This window comes from Bactrocera oleae, chromosome 2 (genome assembly GCF_042242935.1).
Source record: "Bactrocera oleae isolate idBacOlea1 chromosome 2, idBacOlea1, whole genome shotgun sequence".
NCBI lineage: Eukaryota > Metazoa > Arthropoda > Insecta > Diptera > Tephritidae > Bactrocera > Bactrocera oleae.
The window spans coordinates 52492991-52514000 of NC_091536.1; the positions used below are offsets into that span (position 1 = coordinate 52492991).

At 33.3% G+C, this 21010-nt stretch overlaps 1 protein-coding gene and 1 long non-coding RNA gene across 2 annotated transcripts in view; one reads left to right on the forward strand and one right to left on the reverse strand.

Moving 5' to 3' along the window:
• cwo (transcription factor cwo) overlaps positions 1-21010 on the forward strand; it is a 36206-nt gene that overhangs the window by 8495 nt on the left and 6701 nt on the right. The gene's annotated exons all lie outside the window — the stretch shown is intronic.
• LOC118682266 (uncharacterized) lies at positions 9452-13570 on the reverse strand. The gene is made up of 2 exons (XR_004978021.2): positions 13051-13570; positions 9452-12979 (listed from the first exon to the last, which is right to left on the reverse strand). It is a non-coding gene; the product is annotated as an uncharacterized lncRNA (long non-coding RNA).

The window sequence follows — 21010 nt, forward strand, 5'->3', positions numbered from 1 at the left end:
ACGCAATACTGAGTTCACACACGGAATCTTATCATTATCGGTAAATTCTTTTTTGGTTTTTCTCATTGCGACACCTTCAGTCGGACAATTTTCTGCGTTCTCTTTCTTTTCACATTCTCAAACTCTTCTATGCTTAATGTATGCAGTGCACAAACATATTTTTAATTAGCTAATTTTGTATCCTTATTCACCCTTTTCTAAAATATTTTTATTATGTTTGTATATATAGAAAAAATAGATGATAAAATTTAAATTTCCCAACGTTATGTTAATATTCATTTGAAACCGAGCGCTATTGCAACCATGAAAAGAAAAAATAAAAAGGATTCCGTATTGCGTAACCACTAACTGTTGCGAACAAAAACACAAAGCGTGATGATCGAGCACGAGCGGCGACTAAGCCTTTGTGTGTGAACTCGGTGTAATGGATGTAATGAGAATATTTTCCAGGTTAGAAGTTTTATAGTTTTAATTGTAAAAAAAGGTTGAAATCATGTGCAGATTCATTAATTTTTATTTTTTGTGATATATTAATTTACCTCAAGCTGTTGAAAAATTATTTTGTTGACTATAATAAACAAATGTGCGATGTCTCTTTGATAATTGTTTTCGTGCGCCGCGGCGAGATATTTAGCATCCACTATTTTCGTTCTGGGACAAAACGTCGTTAATCTACATAAGAGTACCTATAGGCATTTGAACAGAAAAATTAAATTTTTAGTCAATAATTTGGTAATAAACTGGCCATAAAAAAAGTTTTGAATCAATCGAAATTTCTAAACGTACTTCTATGCAAAATCCAATTATAAAGATAATCTCAAAATTTGAAGTTGATCGGATAAATATTATCAAGTTATTTGTCTCGCCAATTGGAAAAAAAAGTTTTGAGAAAAACGCGTTTAAAGAGGTGGAAGAGGAGGAGAGAGAGGTGAACTCATTTTTATTATTAAAGCGAAAAAAACGATTTTTTGAAAATTCTACAGTGGCCATACCCCATAAACTGGAATGGTTTTCTATTCCGCAATCTGTCGGATAAGATAAATTCGTTCAGTACTCATAGTATTCTTTCGAAATCGTTGGACTGCAGTGCACATTGGTTTTAGTTTTTTCGGTGCTCTTTTCCGCATAAAAGCGGATTTTATCAATTATTTTCCTTCTCTTCAAAATGAATTTTGATGCAATTAATCATTATATTTTTTTTACAAATATTTTAAAGCTGAAGTTCTATTTAGTTAATGCTAAAGTATAGAACAAGCTGGGAATTATTCTAGTTCCGAAGGAATTTTATGTAACTTTTGTATTTTTACAAATTAATGTTTTGGTAAGTTGGATTTTTTTTGTTCATTTATATATTTATAAATATCTATTTGTTGATTTGTGTGTGGAGATTTATGAAATCTTTCGTTTATAAAAAACTTTCGGTTTCTGGAAGCACGGTTTTGTTGCTAAATGTTCTAGATTCTAGGTACATATATATACAAGTATAATAATAAATGTCTTTAAACATTTGCAAAATAAATTTGCATAAATAAATGTGTATTTTTTAAATTTACATTTTTCGTACCAGTTTTCAATGCAATTATGCGAGTTCAAATAAATAAAAACGTTAGTATTTTTACCGAAGAGAATAATTACTTACTACATATTTGGATTACGAATTACTTTAACAGGTAACCGATTATAGAAAATTGCAGGTGTCGGAGGAAACTGGTAAGAAACGCACGGCGGCTTTACTTTCAGAACATACATATGTGCGTACAAGACAGCTAAGATCTTGGGGTTTATAGCACGTTGAGGCAGTTGTTTTGCGAGAATTAATCGCACGCCAGATATTCAATTGCCTCTCGTTGTTTTCGATTTCGGGATCTTGCCAACAACAGTAACGTGTAAAGTGAAAACAAAATGTTTAAAATTCCAATAAATGTCCAATAACGAATGAATTGTAGGCAGTGATGATAATTATTAATGAAAAAATTCTATTTGTATACATACATACTCTTATGTACATATGTACGTATGTATGTATATTATAAAATAAATATAAAATGATAAGAAGTGGAGACTCATAAAGATCAAAAGAATGTTTTGGTAATATAAAATGTTATTGTTATTGATAGCTACTATTTATTTAATGAAAAGTAATTTTACTTAAAATAAGAAATCAACCGTCATACATAAATGTTGTCAACTTCTGGAACATAGAGGATATGTTCAGAGAATTTGTTATGATTTATGTATGTTTGTACATATACAGTTTTAAGACAGTTAAAGATAACCGCGAAAGCAGTTTTCTGTAGCAATTGTGAGTTCCACATTGTGAGGTGACTAATTAAGTGCTTTACTTTTGCCTGCACACCTGAATGTGAATGAGTTATATTTATTAAAAATGCAGGTGGAGGTATGCAGTAGGAATGTGTGTGGTGTTGATTTGCTGACTCATAGTTGCTTCAATTCTTATGGTACCAAATACCCTTCCTGTTCTACACAACGTAGGCGACTAGAGTGTTGGGCTTTATCGTTTGAATTATACTTAGCAATTAATCAACTGGATCAGCCATCACGTTTACAAAATCAACACATACACACATACATGCATACAAACCAATTACAACGATTATAGCACCGCAAAATCTATTGCAACACGAAAATTTACATACCTACTTACGTATTTCGTCGCAACGATATTTTTTAAGGTGTTTTAAGAGTGACTTTTAAACCGGATTTTATGTATAATAAGTTACAGTTTGACTCACGGAGTTTGTGATTGTAGCGAGTAAAAAATCTACTAATATAAACTTTGAAAGAGACTATGGTGAAAATATTTTACAAAACGGAGAGCAATTACTTGACACATTCCAGTAACAGTTAAAAAAAAAATATGCCGAGTTTTAAGATAGGGGAGTTCGAACATTTGGCGAAGTGCTTTGGCCGACGATTGACCGTATGGGGAACTCCAACGATGCCCAGACTACCGTTGGCATAATTTGCGTAAATAAAGAGACACAAAACTTGTTGGCTTCTTCAAACTCTTTGCATGTTAATAACTCTGATATATTTACCATAATTTCATTATTGCAATTGCTACACGTAGGTAAATATCAAATATAAACATTTTTTAAATTAATGTAAAAGAACAACTCAAAAACGGTTGTACCAATTTAGATGAAATTTTAATTAAACCTCGCAAATAAACTGGATAGTACTGTCCGATGAGTACACCCAAAGCTATGATCAAAAGCGTTAGCACACTTTATCGTCAACCTACTCTAGGTACATACTTATGTATTTATGTATGTATGTATATATATAAATAGATTTATCTATTTAAATAAATGTATTTAAACATTTACATCTATTTAAATAAAGTTTAGTCAGATATACCATTTATAACATAAGGGGTACACCTCGTGTGATATTTAAAAAAAAATTTCTTTCATATTTCGATAGGCTACACCCATAAAAATAGCATGCTTAAATTATAAATCGATATTTCAAATATTTTTGGAGTTACACCATTTTAAAGTGTAGCCGTCAATGTTTATCTTAAAATGTTTTTTTTTTCTTTAAAGAGCATTTTTCGAATTTCCTTCGTGATTACTTACAAATGATCCGATCAATATAAATTTCTTTGCTAGTTCTGTATCTACCATACATACATAGTTTTCCATATAATGACCTACTAGTTGTTTGCTGATCAAAAATCGAATTTTAGCAGGCCAAAAACAACCATTTTTGGGTAAAATTCAACCTATTTTAAAAAACGATGTAATTTTTATACCCTGAACAGGATATATTAAGTTTGCCACGAAGTTTGTAACACCCAGAAGGAAACGTCGGAGACCCTATAAAATATATACATAAATGAACAATGTCTGTCCGTCTGTCTATATATATGCAAACTAGTCCTTCAGTTTTTAAGCTATCGATCTCACTAAGAAGCTGCTAATTTGTCGGAACGACCGATATCGGACCACTATAGCAAATATGTAGCTGCCATACAAACTGAACAATCTAAAGCAAGTCCTTGTACCGGAAACTTTTTTGTTTGACGTAATATTTTCACGAAACTTGGTATGAGTTATTTTATAAAGCAACAATGTAATTTCCAAAGAAATTGTTTAGATCGGATCACTATAGTACAAAGCTGCCATACAAAATGAACGATCGGAATAAAGTGCTTGTATGGAAAACTTTTATTTGATGAGATATCTCCACAAAATTTGACATAGATTATTATTTAAGGCAATAGTGCAATCGCCGAAGAAATTGTACAGATCAGATAACAATAACATATAGCTGCCATATTAACTGAACGATCGGAGTAAAGTGGCTGCATGTAAAACTTTTTGACGAAATTAGATCAGAATCAAGTTATTGTAAAGAACCTTTGTATCTGGTGCAACCGAAATTAACGTTTTTTCTTGTTTATATTTTTATACTCTCGCAACCTGTTGCTACAGAGTATAATAGTTTTGTTCATCTAACGGTTGCTTGTATCACCTAAAACTAATCGAGTTAGATATAGGGTTATATATATATAATTGATCAGGATGAAGAGACGAGTTGAAATCCGGGTGACTGTCTGTGCGTCCGTCTGTGCAAGCTCTAACTTGAGTAAAAATTGAGATATCTTTATGAAACTTGGTAGACATGTTTCTTGGTACCGTAAGACGGTTGGTATTGCAGATGGGCGTAATCGGATCACTGCCACGCCCACAAAACGCCATTATTCAAAAACAAATAAATTGCCATAACTAAGCTCCACAACGAGATACAAGACTCTTATTTGGTATACAGGATCACAATAGGGAGGGGCATCTGCAGTTAAAATTTTTTTTTTAAAGTGGACCTTTTTTCTATCAGGTTTAATGTGCATATCTCCTAAACCGCTAATGCTATAATAACAAAATTCACTGGAAGCAAATGTTTTTAGAACCTCTACCTACCTACAGTGTGAAAATGGGCGAAATCGGGTGGCAACTCCGCCCACTCCCCATATAACGGTACTGTTAAAAACTACTAAAAGCGCGATAAATCAAGCACTAAACACGCCAGAGACTTTAAATTTTATCTTTGGGATGGTATGATTTTATGACTTTATAGGAACCGCGTTCAAAATTAGACAGTGGGCGTGGCACAACCCACTTTTAGGTGAAAACCCAAATCTTGAGATCTGCTTAACCAATTTCAACAAAATTCGGTACATAACGTTCTTTTCATATTTCTATGTTATAGTGCGAAAATCGGACTACAACCACGCCTATTTCCCATATAACACCATTTTAAATTCTATTTGATTCTTTCACATTCCAGTATGCAAATCAAGCAACAATGATTGTATCGGCGTAAAACTTTGCGTGAAAAATACGTTTAAAGTATGCCACCTTGTGACCAAAAATTGTCTAAATCGAACCAAAACTGTTCAAGCCCCTAAGTGCTAAATATGTGGACCCCAGTGCCTATAGTTGACCTTCTACCGAAAATATCAGTCAATCCACAAAGAAATCTCAAAGGAGTATACCACTTGACTTTGCGAGAGTATAAAATGTTCGGTTACATCCGAACTTAGCCCTTCCTTACTTGTTAATGCTACAATTAACATGATGTGTATAGCTGATTTCCTGAGTTCCGGAGCCATATATTGATGTGCTTGCCATGGTACATTGTGTACAGTACATTAACAAACCCAATTTTTCCAAGGTTAATTCGTGTGTGTTTTAACATGTTGTGTGATGACACAGTTCAAATCTCCTTATTAAAACCAGGGGTACATTAAATTATAGATATTAAAAATGTTGCAATGGCAAAAATTATTCGATCATGTCTTGGAAAAAAGTTGGATTACGGTGCCGCTTTTAACTTGATGCTGAATTTATTAACAAATTTGAAGATAACACTCCGGCGTTGCTGTAGTTTTGTTGTTATAAAGGGCACCGAATTTGAAAACGAGGGTTATGGAGGAAAAGGCTTTAAGTCTTTGAACATTAACAAATGTGACGTAAAACGGTTGTAGCAGGTATAAATTACTCGTAACTTCGTCAATTTGGTTAGAATTAACTTGAAATGTCGACAAATGTTCTTGAAATATTATGCATCCAATAAGAAAAAGGCTTAATTGCTTAAATAAAATTTAAACATGTGACAAATCATATAGAGATTCATATAAATTGTATGTGTGTATACAGATGTGAATTTAACAAGTTTATCACAAACATGCATATATGTACATATGTATGTATATGTATCTACTTACATAAATTGAAAACATAACATCAGCAAGTTAATAAATTTTGATGATGACTTACACTACACGCTGCTCTTAACCAATACAAATAAAATTGGTTGTAGTAGCAAAGCCATTTATAGCAATTATAACAAAAGATAACCTGTTCAAATAGGGCAGGATACATGAGATTTAGTTTTGTCAGTCGTCACGCCTGTAAACTTACAAACGTTTTTATCTTTTGTTATACCATACAAATGCATAATTTACTAATTACCAAATAAACTGCAAGCGAAACCTATCTATTTCAAACGCAAACAACTGATTTTTCTCACGTGTTGACGCCATACGATATGTCGATTGGCGGTTTCGATCAGAAATATACCAGTCTAATAATACTTCAAAACGCAATATGTACGGAACTGTCAAGTTCCATTTATATTGGTAGAAATTATATGGTTTCCCCTGTGTTTTTACTGAAAAAATACAGATTCTTCAACGCAATTTTGCCCACTTTTTGAATAAATTTTCCAAAAAATTGGCACAAGCCTGATGTGTTCTTGACTGTTTCAATTTTATTCATGAAGTTATAGTTGTAGGCTGGTGTTTTTCTTGGCTAGTTTATTGGTGCACTGCACAGACAACATTCAGGTTTCTACTAAACTCGAGGCTAAAATGAGAACTTTTTTCAATGTTGTTCCTCAACTGATGGTATTTTTTTTTAATTTTCTTATACTCAAATTATACTTTTTTGCTTGCTATACTATTTAAATAAATCTGAAAAATATACACTCGCCAGAAAAATTATCCGTACACCTCGACATCAAAACAATAAACTGAGAAATTTGTGATCAAATAACTTATTATGTATAAAAATAGTATCCAAAAGTTTTATTCAGTATTTTTACTACACTTTCATAAGTTTGTTTTTTAGACATACACTTTAAAAAAAATTTCACAGATCAAAAACAAAAAAAGCTCACATAATGAAACAGAAAAAGTATTCGTACATTTTAATTATAATTACATATAATTAAATTATTTTGGAAAAATTTAATATCCTAATAAATAGTAGGATAGCCCTTACGTTTTAGGACCTCGGCAAGTCGATGTGGCATTGAATGAACTAGTTTGGATGTGTCATGATTTGTAATTTTCGCCCATTCATTTATGATCACATTTTTGAGCATTTCTCTGGAGGTTATGGTGTGTTGGCGGATTCTGCGCTCTAGTAAATCCCACAAATGCTCGATGGGGTTGAGGTCTGGAGATTGAGGTGGCGAGCGCAATTGATTTTTATGTTATAAGGCAACCAAAGCCTGGTATTGCGCGCCGTGTGCTTCGGATCATTATCCTGTTGGAACCAAAAATCCTCACCAAGCCACTCTTGCGCCACACTAACTTTTTTCCTTTAATGCCAAAAGTACAAAACTTACTTTCTTCGGTGAATAAGACACGTTCCCAAAACTCTCGAGGCTTGCTGATATATTTGTTTGCAAAATCCATACGTTTCTGTCTATTTACTTCGGATATAAAGAGCTTCCTACGCGCTACGCGTGCGTGATACCCATCTTTCTTCAAAAATTTTCGTACAGTATCTTCATGGAGATCCTTTTCGAACAAATTTTTAATATTTTCACATATTTTCGAGGCAGTAAGTCGAGGATGTGCTTTTACTGACTGTAATATTGTTCGTTTTTCTCGAACGATTAATATACTTGGTCGACCAGAGCGTGGCTTTGGCACAATCGACTTAGTTTTTTTGAATGCTTCCACCTCATACTGCACAGAATCATTTTACCTATTTCTCGAAATGGTTTGTCCTTCTTTTCTGAGTTTTAGAATAGTTTTTCTTTCGCCAGCACTAATTTCTTTAACTTTAGGGGTCATCGCGAATTTTTACACAATGAAAAATTATAATAACTTTAAGGTCAACCGTCAAGATCGAGATCAATTATACAATACAATATCAGCGCTTAAGGGAATGTATTTGTCACCATATTACAAGGGAAATATCCCTTTTTGATATGTACGGATACTTTTTCCGTTGAATTTAAGTAACTGTGTTTAGTTTTTGTTCTGGGAATTTTTTTAAAGTGATTGTCTAAAAGTAAAAAACGTATGGAAAGTGCAGTAAAAATACTAAATAAAACTTTTGTATACTATTTTTCATGTCGAGGTGTACGGATAATTTTTTTGGCGAGAGTACATAGTCTAAGTAAAAAATCTTTAAACCATATTTGTACGAACCACACTTAAAAGGAAATCGTTTATTAATATTTTGGTATACCCATTATGCACAGTTCACAATAATTCGCGCGCACTGTAAGTACTGCAAATATATACTGAGATAAATTACATGTATGTATGGATATGTGCTAATATCAAAACAACTTTTATAATGGAATGTTTTGGAAATTTTCAAAATGCACATACATATGTATATATGTGTATAAATGGTCGCCTACCTCCGTTTATCTATGTGTGCAAGTGTGTGCTCTCAACTGTATAAGCAAATGAATTTTGTATGGCAGTGTGCTCCGTCTTTACTGATGGCAACATATATGTATACATAGCCGCACTTCAGGCATACATGCTTATATGTATATGGATGGATGTATGCTTATACATCTAGTATATTTAAACACACCATCACGCGTTATGGGTGTACGACTAGGTTTTGAACGGTGCTGCCATAAATTGAAAATAACAATATCACGTGAATTACAAAACTCAAAACTGCTGGAAAAAAACGAACTGGCAGGCAATCAAGTGGTCAAAGTACAAAATGAGAGAACACACACATACATATATAATATGTACTAACCTTTATATATACTAAAGACTCAATGAGAAGACAGAAGACATTAATATGTACATATGTAAATACATTTGGCACTTTGTTATGCGAGTACTCCAGAATATCTGGGTAAAGTACATATGTATGTATATACAGTGAAGGCGCTCCAAGGATAAAAGCTCTAATATGAGGGCATTTTCCATCCTTTTGAAAATTCTCAAAAGGGGTTTCTAAACGTGGTTACAATTGGGATGTTTGCGTGTTCCAATATTTAAGTGTTCTCTTAGGATATGGTCTTTTCGAATAATTATATGTACATGTATGGATGCATGTATTACGTTTAAAATTAGAACAATGTCAATGGTTGCTTAAAAAAAAGCCGGTGTATCAAAAGTAAAATCGAAAACTTTTGAAATAATATGCAAAAGTAAAGCTTTTGTACCTTTATTCAGTTGTTTGTTCGATTCGCTTACTTTATGGTTTGACAAATTGGAGATAGCAGTAAAATTTAGTATTTAAAAATAAAACAAGTTTATAACAGTATTATTATTGTATAATAGCACGAATTTAAATAAAAAACGACAGATAGCACAACTTGTGAACTCGCTAAATCACAGTTCGTAAAAATTTTAGCGCCGACTTCTCAACTAACACAGTGTTATTTAAAGAAAAAAAACAGCGCCACATCCATCATACAAAATACGGCAAATGTCATTGCTAATATTTAATAATTGAATTGATAAATAAACTTTATGCAACATTTATTTAAATGTTAAAGTATTGTATAAAATCTTATATTTCGAAAAAATACATTTGTAGAAAAAAGTGCATTTCTACTCTTCATACATGCGCTATATCAGCTCGAACATACCTACCCGACGCCATTTCGAGAATGATTATTTCATGATAGCAAATGATTACACTGCCTGTGGAGATGCGGTGTTATTATGGCTACAATAGCTAAAGAGAGAAAATAAAGGTTAATATTGAGTTATTTGTTATTTAGTTATACATCGCTTTATTAAAAACCTGACATTACAATGTAATTTTCCTCTGTAAAAAGAAAGAAGTATCTTGACCAACTCGACGAACTGTTAATAAATCCTTACAACTAATTTAAATATGTTTCCTGTTAAGCTAGATCTATGATCCCTGAAAGCTAGTTCTAAAATGATTTCAAACGAGATGAAAAGAAAAAAATAAATGTGAAGCCAGATTTTGAGGTATATGATTAGTGTTTGTTTTGCCAAAAATAGCGTGATTATTTAATTTATTAAATAAATATGTTGTATGTTAATATGTATGAATTGTCGATATTTTTCTGAACGTTGCTTTCTTCGTTTGTGCCATAACTCTATCATAAAACTGTAATGGGAAATAAATAACAATAATTAGGCCACTTATTAAGTCCATTAATCCGCCATATATTATCTAGAACAATATAAATAAATGTGATTTATTATAAAAATTGTTTAAAGTCGAGAAAGCGTTTCTACTTTTTACGTCCACTGTATGTGTATGTACAATATTTATATTTTCATTTGAGTTGTTGCTTCGTTAGTGCTTTCAATAAACTTGGCATTGACGTCATTAGATTTATCGACTTAGTGAGATCAGGTTATTTGCAGTTAAATCTGGTATACTCGTACACTTACGCCTATGTTTGTAGTTGCGTATATCTTCACTTATGTACATATACTTATTTGTGTTTACACTGAGTATAAAATTGTATACACTGATTATTCCAACTCACTTGCTAGCTATCTTCTCTCATGTAATTTTTTCTGACACTGTAGCTTATGTTTTTCCACATCCAAATGTACCATATGTTGCTAGCCATATAAACTATATAATGTGTTTACATGTGTGTGTACAGTTCATGAGTGAATACTAATGTTTGTTTATCTATTCTAGCGCGTGCAATTCTTTTCTATTTATAAAATATACTATATACACATATACTATATGTGCCTCAGTGTTTTACTGCCGCTGAAAGATCGAAACATGTACATATGTATGTATATACTATATATTTTGTATTTGTGAAGTATGTTTTCTTGTTGCCGTCCGGAATTTGCCGATACAGTAAAAATATTGATCACGTGTGCAATATTTCTTCGGAATCCACAGTCGTTGTTTGATTACTTTTGATTATAAGCTTATAGACCTCAATTGGCGATATGGCATGGGTTAATGTACTAAAGATAATAAAGTATTATGAATATGAAAAGTTTTTTTTGACATAAGCATGTATGCCCCTGTATTTGCCTATGATATGTTAGCAGATTATATTTATGGAGCTATTTCGACGATTTTGGATCAAAGTTTGCACTTGGATTTATTTTATTTTATCTATTGGAATTGCATACCTGTAGTACGGTGTCGCATATTTTATCGCTATATCAGGAGGTAATGAGAAACACTCAAATAAAATTTTGTGTTACTAGTACTTACCTCATGACATCAGGGGTGTTGTGGAATCCAAGACAGATTTGCGTAGTTGTCAGAATTGAAAACTAATTCTGATTTTGAATGGTGTCACAGAATCTGATTGGACTTGCGTCTTTTTGAACATATGCAAAACCAATATTCGAATCAGCTGTTTACTAATGTGACAAAATTTGCAAATGAATAAATTAGGAAACGTTTTATAAATTTGAAATGCTGAATGAAGTCTACTAAAGTTTACAATGAGTTCCGCTATTTTAGCTTTTATTTTATTTGAAGAAAAAAAGCAACGAAAAAAATTAAAGGAATACATTAAGAGATCACAGTAATCCACTTGATGCACCAGGGGAGTCGCATGTGAAATTTGGCTTGCATTTACTTGTATGTTTGTATACATGCTTACTTTACAGATTTATTTCACATTATCGACTGAATAAAGACGCATTTGGGTGTTAAATTACGTTTGTTACGTTATGTAAATTCTCTTAAAATATCTTGATATTTATATATCATATATATATATGATAGTATGACATTTTTTGTTTTATTCTTATGTTTTCCCCATAGAAATAACGATAAATTAAATCGTAACAATAATATGAATTATTTTCTTAACTTACATTTCAAATCTGTCAGCAAAAATCCTCTTGCTTTGCTTCTGATAACAAAACCGATAAATTTGGTTTCCGTGACACACAAAACCGATACAATTTCTCTTTCGAACATCAAACCAATAATATCTGAATTCATGACACCTACTACATTTTTTTTTATCGGTTTCAATTCTGATTCTGACAACTATCTGATTCTACAACACCCCCGATTAAGCCACGAAGTTTGGAATACCCAGAAGGAAACTTCGGAGACCCTAATATTATATATAATCGATTAGCGTGACGAGTCGATTTATCCGTGTCAATATCTTTGTCCCTCTGTATATACGCGAACTAGTCCCTCAGTTTTTGAGATATCGATCTGAAATTTTGCACTCGTCTTTTTCTTTTCATGAAGCTGCTAGGTTGATTGGACCATTTTGATATATTGCCGAAATTTCACATGCATTATTGTTTATGGCAATGTTTAAACTTAATGTATGCTCGTATAATAGTATGGACTACTATAGTAGGTCACAAATTTATTGTTAAAAGAAAATAATAGTATTTAAAACAGTATTTAGAAAACCAATCATACCCAGACTGAATCTGTTCGTCGAGCCATTATTTTCTAAACCTGCTTTGCATTGTTACGTCATAGAGCACACCTAGTGTTTAAACCGTTCGTTAGGTATTGCTTCTCAAGGATCGTTCACTAACTTCCATATGATTAATACTTTCACTTCCACAAAATTATTTATTTTGTGCAGCATAGTGAAATGTAAAAAGACTTCAAATGCATTCGAGTTTACATGATTATAGCCAACGGCGCTGAACAGTCATTGTCTGAATGGGGCTGTTTTCGACGTAGTTCATTAGTCCACATGACTATTAAGTTCATCATTTATTGGAGACCTGATCAAATAAATTATAGCTATCATAAAATGATTGTAAAATTGTTTGTCTATTGATGTCGCAAAACTCACCACACCTTTAAGACGTTTTTTTTTTTATTACTATGAAGAATTATTTAATACCATCTGGCAACTAGCCGAAGATGACATCGAAATCAACATCGTGTTGTTGTCATTGAAGGCCCGACAGCTCATCTGCATTTACTCTTTTGTGACACTTGTTCTTTTAATGAATGTTTTTGTTATGCCTTTTATTGTTACTTCACTTTGGTCTCAAAATAAAAAATAATTATGTACGTACACTCGTATGCTTGAAATAATGTGTCAGCGCCGGCCTAGTCAACGTAACAAAGCAGTTGTTGGATGCTACCCAACACGTACATTTTCATGAATTAAACGAGTGATCTCGTTTGTGTAATACACAATTTAAAACGTTTTCGCTCTGCACACAGAAATTGTATGGCTCTATTTCGAAAATAAATGTTTGACGTTGAACGTAAAAGCTTTGACGTCGTTAGTCGCAATTAGTTGCCACTCTCAATTGTTGATGGCGATTGCTCGCATGCGGCACAATCATGCAGTTCGCACGAGATCTTTCATAGTGTTTGATGTTAAAAACGTGATTGCTCTCATAAAATGGACTCATACTTATTCCATCACGCTACTTAAAATTAATATTTCCAATATAAAATTCGACAAGTTCTTGCTATTCTAAAATTATTTGCGATTATTATTTCTTCAATTATCTACTAAATAAAACAACTATTATTGTTTTACCTTCTCTTCTATATTTTTATACTCTCGCAACCTGTTGCTACAGAGTATAATAGTTTTGTTCACCTAACGGTTGTTTGTATCACCTAAAACTAATCGAGTTAGATATAGGGTTATATATATATAAATGATCAGGATGAAGAGACGAGTTGAAATCCGGGTGACTGTCTGTCCGTCCGTCCGTGCAAGCTCTAACTTGAGTAAAAATTGAGATATCTTTATGAAACTTGGTAGACATGTTTCTTGGTACCGTGAGACGGTTGGTATTGCAGATGGGCGTAATCAGACCACTGCCACGCCCACAAAACGCCATTAATCAAAAACAAATAACTTGCCATAACTAAGCTCCGCAATAAGATACAAGACTTTTATTTGGTACACAGGATCACATTAGGGAGGGGCATCTGCAGTTAGAACTTTTTTTTTTAAAAGTGGGCGTGGTCCCGCCTCTAATAGGTTTAATGTGCATATCTCCTAAACCGCTAATGCTATAATAACAAAATTCACTAGAAGCAAATGTTTTTAGCACTTCTATTGACGTTGTGAAAATAGTTGAAATCAGGTGGCAACTCCGCCCACTCCCCATATAACGGTACTGTTAAAAACTACTAAAAGCGCGATAAATCAAGCACTAAACACGCCAGAGACATTAAATTTTATCTCTGAGATGGTATAAATTGGCTTTATAGGAACCGCGTTCAAAATTAGTCAGTGGGCGTGGCACAGCCCACTTTTAGGTGAAAACCCATATCTTGAGATCTGCTCAACCGATTTCAACCAAATTCGGTGCATAACGTGTTCATGTTTCTATGTCATAGTGCGAAAATGGGCGAAATCGGACTACAACCACGCTTACTTCCTATGTAACACCATTTTCAATTCCATCTGATTCTTTCACTTTCACTATGCAAATCAGGTAACAATGATTATATCGGGGTAAAACTTTGCGTGAATAATGCAATTAAAGTATGCCACCTTGCGGCTAAAAATTGTCTAAATCGAACCAAAACTGTTCAAACCCCTAAGTACTAAATATGTGGACCCCAGTGCCTATAGTTGACCTTCTACCGAAAATATCAGTCAATCCACAAAGAAATCTCAAACGAGTATACCATTTGACTTTGCGAGAGTATATAATGTTCGGTTACATCCGAACTTAGCCCTTCCTTACTTGTTTAAATTATTTTTTCCTAAAACAACTGAAAAATGAACAATTAAAATTAGGTCATCAGGTTAGCACATATCCCTTTCTTCAGTATTTTCAAAAAAAATTTTCGCCAGTAATATATTTATAAACTTATGTATTAACTAATTTAAACATTTGTATATTATTTTAATATTGAGTCGATTCCGCTTTCTTGAGAATATTTTATTAGTATTCAAAAATAGCAATTCGCAATTGCCATATTAGAAAATGGCTCCCCACACCATCATACCGGTTCTCCTTCCGAATATTATGGATATAATAATTGTGTCTGAAAAGATGACATAGCGCCAAATCAGACTTTAAGGTCATGTATTTAATTGCGGGGAACCTTAAGTGGTGACTTTTTCGTTAGTTTTTATAGTTATAAATATGCAACATTCCTTAGCATCCTTTAAACAGTAGATAATCTCACTTTAACACTAACATTTACCCGGATCTTGGCGGTCGATTCATGAGAGTTTGATTATTTTCTCAAAATTGCTCTTTTGTTGACATCGGAAATCACTTTATTGTTACCACCTTTTTTTTCGACTGTACTCCGACTTATTACGCCAGAATTTGTATAAAAAATTATCGACTTCTGTCAATTTTTTTTTGATCTTTCAATTCTTCTGATCTGTAATTCTTCATAAGCTCCGATTATTGCATTTTCTTCCACCGATAGCGATTCTCCTTTAGCTATATTAAGGAAGTAAGCAATACCAAAAATTTGGTTTCAAACAACAGAAAATAACAAAATCCACATAAGGGGACATTCTCATTATGTTTTGTTGTTGTTGTGACGGTATCTAAACCCGGATTGAGTGGTAAGTTTCAGTTAGGTTGTCGTCGAGGTCATCTAACGGAAGGCCCAGGAAACGAGCTGTTTCGAAGGGGTCGGACCATAGGGAAAAGGATGTTAGATGAGTTGGGTTCCTTGGGCATGCAAAGACATGGTTAGTGTCATGCGGAGACTCATTGCATGCAGGACATATATTTACCATGTCGGGATTGATTCTGGGTAAGTAACTCGAGCTCTTCGTCTGCGATGGGTGGTGGTTTGACTCCAAGTACGCCATTCACTGAGAGGGTGTCGGTGAAGGTGTTGATGGATCCACTGTGAATGGCGGCCAGTGTACGTCCAATATCGTAGACGTAATCAAAGGAGGACCTCTTGATCTTCCTAGGGGGCAGTTCCGCTTCTACGAAAACATCCCACCCTATGTAGGTGTTCGATTAGGGACATCAAGAGGCAACCCGTGATAGTCCGAAGTGCATTGTTTTGACATGTCTGAAGCTTCTTCGTCTGCGTTGCACTACATCCAGGCGACCATATTGCTGCAGCGTAGTTTAGGACCGGCCGGCCGATTGCCTTGTAAGTTGCCAACAACGTTTCTTTGTCTTTTCCCCAAGGGCTGTAAGAAACTTGAGGATTTTGTTGCGGCTCTGTACTTTGGCAGTTATCGCGGTCGTGTGAGTAGTGACTGTCGGAATTTTAACGCCATCGACTGTAATGTTTAGATCCAGTCTGTACTCCACCGTTAAGTTTGTGAAGGGAGAGTGTTAGGCTCCTTGCAGAGAAGAAGCAAGAAAGGTCGGAGAGATAGTCGTTAATTTCGAGCACATGCCATCCATTCCATATTATGTTTTCTTTATCGGTGATTGTTCTTACAAAGATTCGAAAATCAGAAAACAATAAAGTAGCTGAAAGTTTATAACAAAAAAAAAAAAATCAAAAGCAGTGTATATTGATATAGGAAAACTTTTAACAGTGTTAGATTAAACATTATTTGAATTATGTTTTACTCGTTTTGTGTATGTTTTAATTAGTCGCTAGTACTTAGTTATCAACTGAGAACAGAAATTAGTTAGGGCATATCTTTATTTGGCTTATTGCATAGCAATTTTATTCTAATAATACAATATGTAAATTCTTATATACGTATTCTAATAATATGGCATGACTTATACATTAATTATGCGCTGTCGCAACCAGCCGCGGAGTAATTTTGAGCAAAACGAGGTCAATATTTTTGTTTTCGACACAGTCATTTGATTATTTGTGTTTAGGTTAGAATTACATATGTATGTATGCATATACATATAAAAGTATGCGAAGCTTTTTGGATTACTGTACATATTATTAAACATTTTCGGAAGCAATGTAAATTAAATTAAGTATAAACTAATAAATAAAGTATAAACTCAATATAATTATAAATATTAATTTGCTTTAATAACGATCATTATGCATTTTTGCAGTTAAATACCCATAAATTACACTGATTTTCTGTTGTTTTTTGTTTAAGGTCAACAAACAAAAAACATCGACAAATCAGTATTGTTGTAGAAATTAAAAATTTTCTTCTTAAGTTTTTTTTTTTTTAATATTCCAGTTTTGTGTTCTCTCTTTTGTTCCTAATGAAATAATGAAATATTTTTTTGAATCATAACTAACATTTTGAGCCAGCATAGTCTTAATTTGATAACACACTTCTTATATTGATACTTGACGTTTCCAACGAAATGTATTATATAAACAATTATAAAATTGATTTAGCTTTAGTTGTTCTTCAGTCGTCTTGACTTCATTATGCTTTTCTTTCTACGCCCAATAAGACAGTCTGTGTGTTTTAACCATTTTTGTGTTTTTCCTTTATTAATTGTTGTAGCTCCTTTTTTATTATACTCTCGCAACCTCCGTCCGTCCGTCCGTCCGTCCGTGCAAGCTCTAACTTGAGTAAAAATTGAGATATCTTTATGAAACTTGGTAGACATGTTTCTTGATACCGTGAGACAGTTGGTATTGCAGATGGGCGTAATCGGACCACTGCCACGCCCACAAAACGCCATTATTCAAAAACAAATAAATTGCCATTACTAAGCTCCACAACAAGATACAAGACTCTTATTTGGTATACAGGATCACAATAGGGATGGGCATCTGCAGTTAAATTTTTTTTTAAAGTGGGCGTGGTCCCGCCCCTAATGGGTTTAATGTGCATATCTCCTAAACCGCTAATGCAATAATAACAAAATTCACTGGAAGCAAATGTTTTTAGAACCTCTACCTACATTGTGAAAATGGGTGAAATCGGGATGGCAACTCCGCCCACTCCCCATATAACGGTACTGTTAAAAACTACTAAAAGCGCGATAAATCAAGCACTAAACACGCCAGAGACATTAAATTGTATCTCTAGGATGGTATTCAGATGACTTTATAGGAACCGCGTTCAAAATTAGAAAGTGGGAATGGCACAGCCCACTTTTAGGTGAAACCCCATATATTGAGATCTGCTTAATCGATTTCAACCAAATTCGGTGCATAACGTTCTTTTCATATTTCTATGTCATAGTGCGAAATCGGACTACAACCACGCCTACTTCCCATATAACATCATTTTAAATTCCATTTGATTCTTTCACTTTCCACTATGCAAATCAGGCAACAATGATTATATCAGGATAAAACTTTGCGTGAATAATGCGATTAAAGTATGCCACCTTGTGGCCAAAAATTGTCTAAATCGAACCAAAACTGTTCAAGCCCCTAAGTACTAAATATGTGGACCCCAGTGCCTATAGTTGACCTTCTACCGAAAATATCAGTCAATCCACATAGAAATTTCAAACGAGTATACCATTTGACTTGGTGAGAGTATAAAATGTTCGGTTACATCCGAACTTAGCACTTCCTTACTTGTTTACTTTGTTTTTTTTTTTTATTTTTTAATGCCGTACGGTCTGAATTGCTGCCTTATTTGCCAATCGGCAAACTATAGCGCCCATGAATGGCAAATGTTAATGTTAATAGCTTCCGAACAAGAACAGTGCCAATCAATTTACCGGTAATTTGACATTCACACCTGAAATAATTTTGTCAGCGCGTAGAACAAAGTTTCTATAATTTTCTTAAGGGCAGGGCCAAAACTGATGTAAACAAACGTAAACGTGTGGTTTTGCATCTGTTTTCGGTGTTGGGAAATTATTCCTATATACCCATACTGCTACTGCTACAGAGTCTGCTGACCATAATCCATCAAAGCTGAAAGTTTTCTGTTATGTGCCGTTTCACATTGGGATTCAAAAGAGTCTGATGTTTTTCAAATTTTCTTTTGGTGTCGCTCTGGGCATTCACACGGTCAAAAAGAGTCCAGTAACTCGAGTCTAGTTTTTCTGCATTCCTTTTCACAAAATGTTCGTAAGTATTTGTGCGGTTCGACTGCCCAACACCGCGCAACACTGCGTGCTGCGTATTTCATTTGTATGTTGAGATGATGGTCACACATTTTGCTTGCAATGAATTACCATGAATATGGTAGAACAATATGCATAATACAAGTACCTACCCGCTAAATAGTTTCAAAGAAATACTAAAGATGGGAATTTCCTAATCCACAAGAATGTATTGAATATCCGCTACTAATATTTTCAAGGCCAAATTTATAACAGGAATTTCCTAATCTTTAAGTATTAAAAACTCATAATTTCTTTATTCCATACTCTATATCTTAATTTTCTCCTTATTTACAATTTGTCATAATATTTCTATTATTCTATGCATACGTATTTGCATATTACATAAAAAAATAGATAACAGAACTTAAATTTGCGATCGAATTCATTTGAAACCGAGCGCTCTTGCAACCATTCAAAGAATTTGAAAGTGAAAAGGAATGATGAAAAGGGTAGCAGCGAGCTGTTACGAACAAGAACACAAAGCCCTTCGTCTTTCCTCGTCGTCCCCTCGCCCACAATAAACTGGTATGAGACTCTTTTGCGTCCCAATGTGAAACGGCACTATGATTGTAAATCTATCACAAATGAAAAATTCTTTTGGGTAGTAGATGATATGATTTTGATTTTTTTAATAAATTTAAAAGGTTTAATTAAAATAAGTTATAATGATATAAATAACGAATATATAAGAAAACGAATTCATCAAAAATCTAAATAAATAATGAATTACGAAAAATATTTCATTTCACTACTTCTTGAAACTCCTATGTAAATGTGTACCGTCTCTTTTTGACATATACAAAATTTTCTTTTGTAAAAACCATACACATTCACTGTCATTTTTTTGTTCATTGGATCGTCAGAGGTGTCAGTAATAAAGAATTTAGATATTTCATTTCATTTTTTAACAATAACAGTTATGGAAAAAATGTGTATTGGGGCACCCAGCAGCATTTTCTTGTAGGGTGAAGCCGCCCATAGAACTGCAAAACTATCGATAATCGGACCACTCGATAGTTTCTATAGTTTAAAAAATACTATGGGTACTATGGTACTGATAGTTTTTCGCCTTGAAATCTAATTACTTTTCGCTGGTTTAAATTAAGAGACTTTGGCTCTGTACACTTCATTTTTATGAAATAATCTTTGGATTTATTTCTAAAACAAAACATGAACAATAACGGAAAAAACTAAAAATAATTAAAATGATATTCGTTTATATGCACTGTAGGCATTAGATAAAATTGAGATTTCTTTACAATTTTTATTTTTCCACGGTTCTTAATTCTTATAAAAATACTGGAAAACCGTAAATGTAAAAAATAGTTCCATATTATAACTGGTAAATTATTTTAAAAATGTTCTGTAATTACAAATTTGAATGAAAAGATAATTTTAAGGCTATCATGTTATCCAAAATTAGACTTCACATCTGGAATTACCAATAAGGATATATTATTTAGCTATTAAGCGAAATTTTGCAATTTTATGAAAATGAAACCATCGATAGTTAAAATCAACTATCGATAGTGAGACAAAAATAAAACTATCGATATTCCCATCGATAATATTTTGTATCACTGTGTACGTTTTTATACTCTCGCAACATGTTGCTACAGAGTATAATAGTTTTGTTCACCTAACGGTTGTTTGTATCATCTAAAACTAATCGAGTTAGATATAGGGTTATATATATATAAATGATCAGGATGAAGAGAGACGAGTTGAAATCCGGGTGACTGTCTGTCCGTCCGTCCGTCCGTGCAAGCTGTAACTTGAGTAAAAATTGAGATATCTTTATGAAACTTGGTACACATATTTCTTGGTACC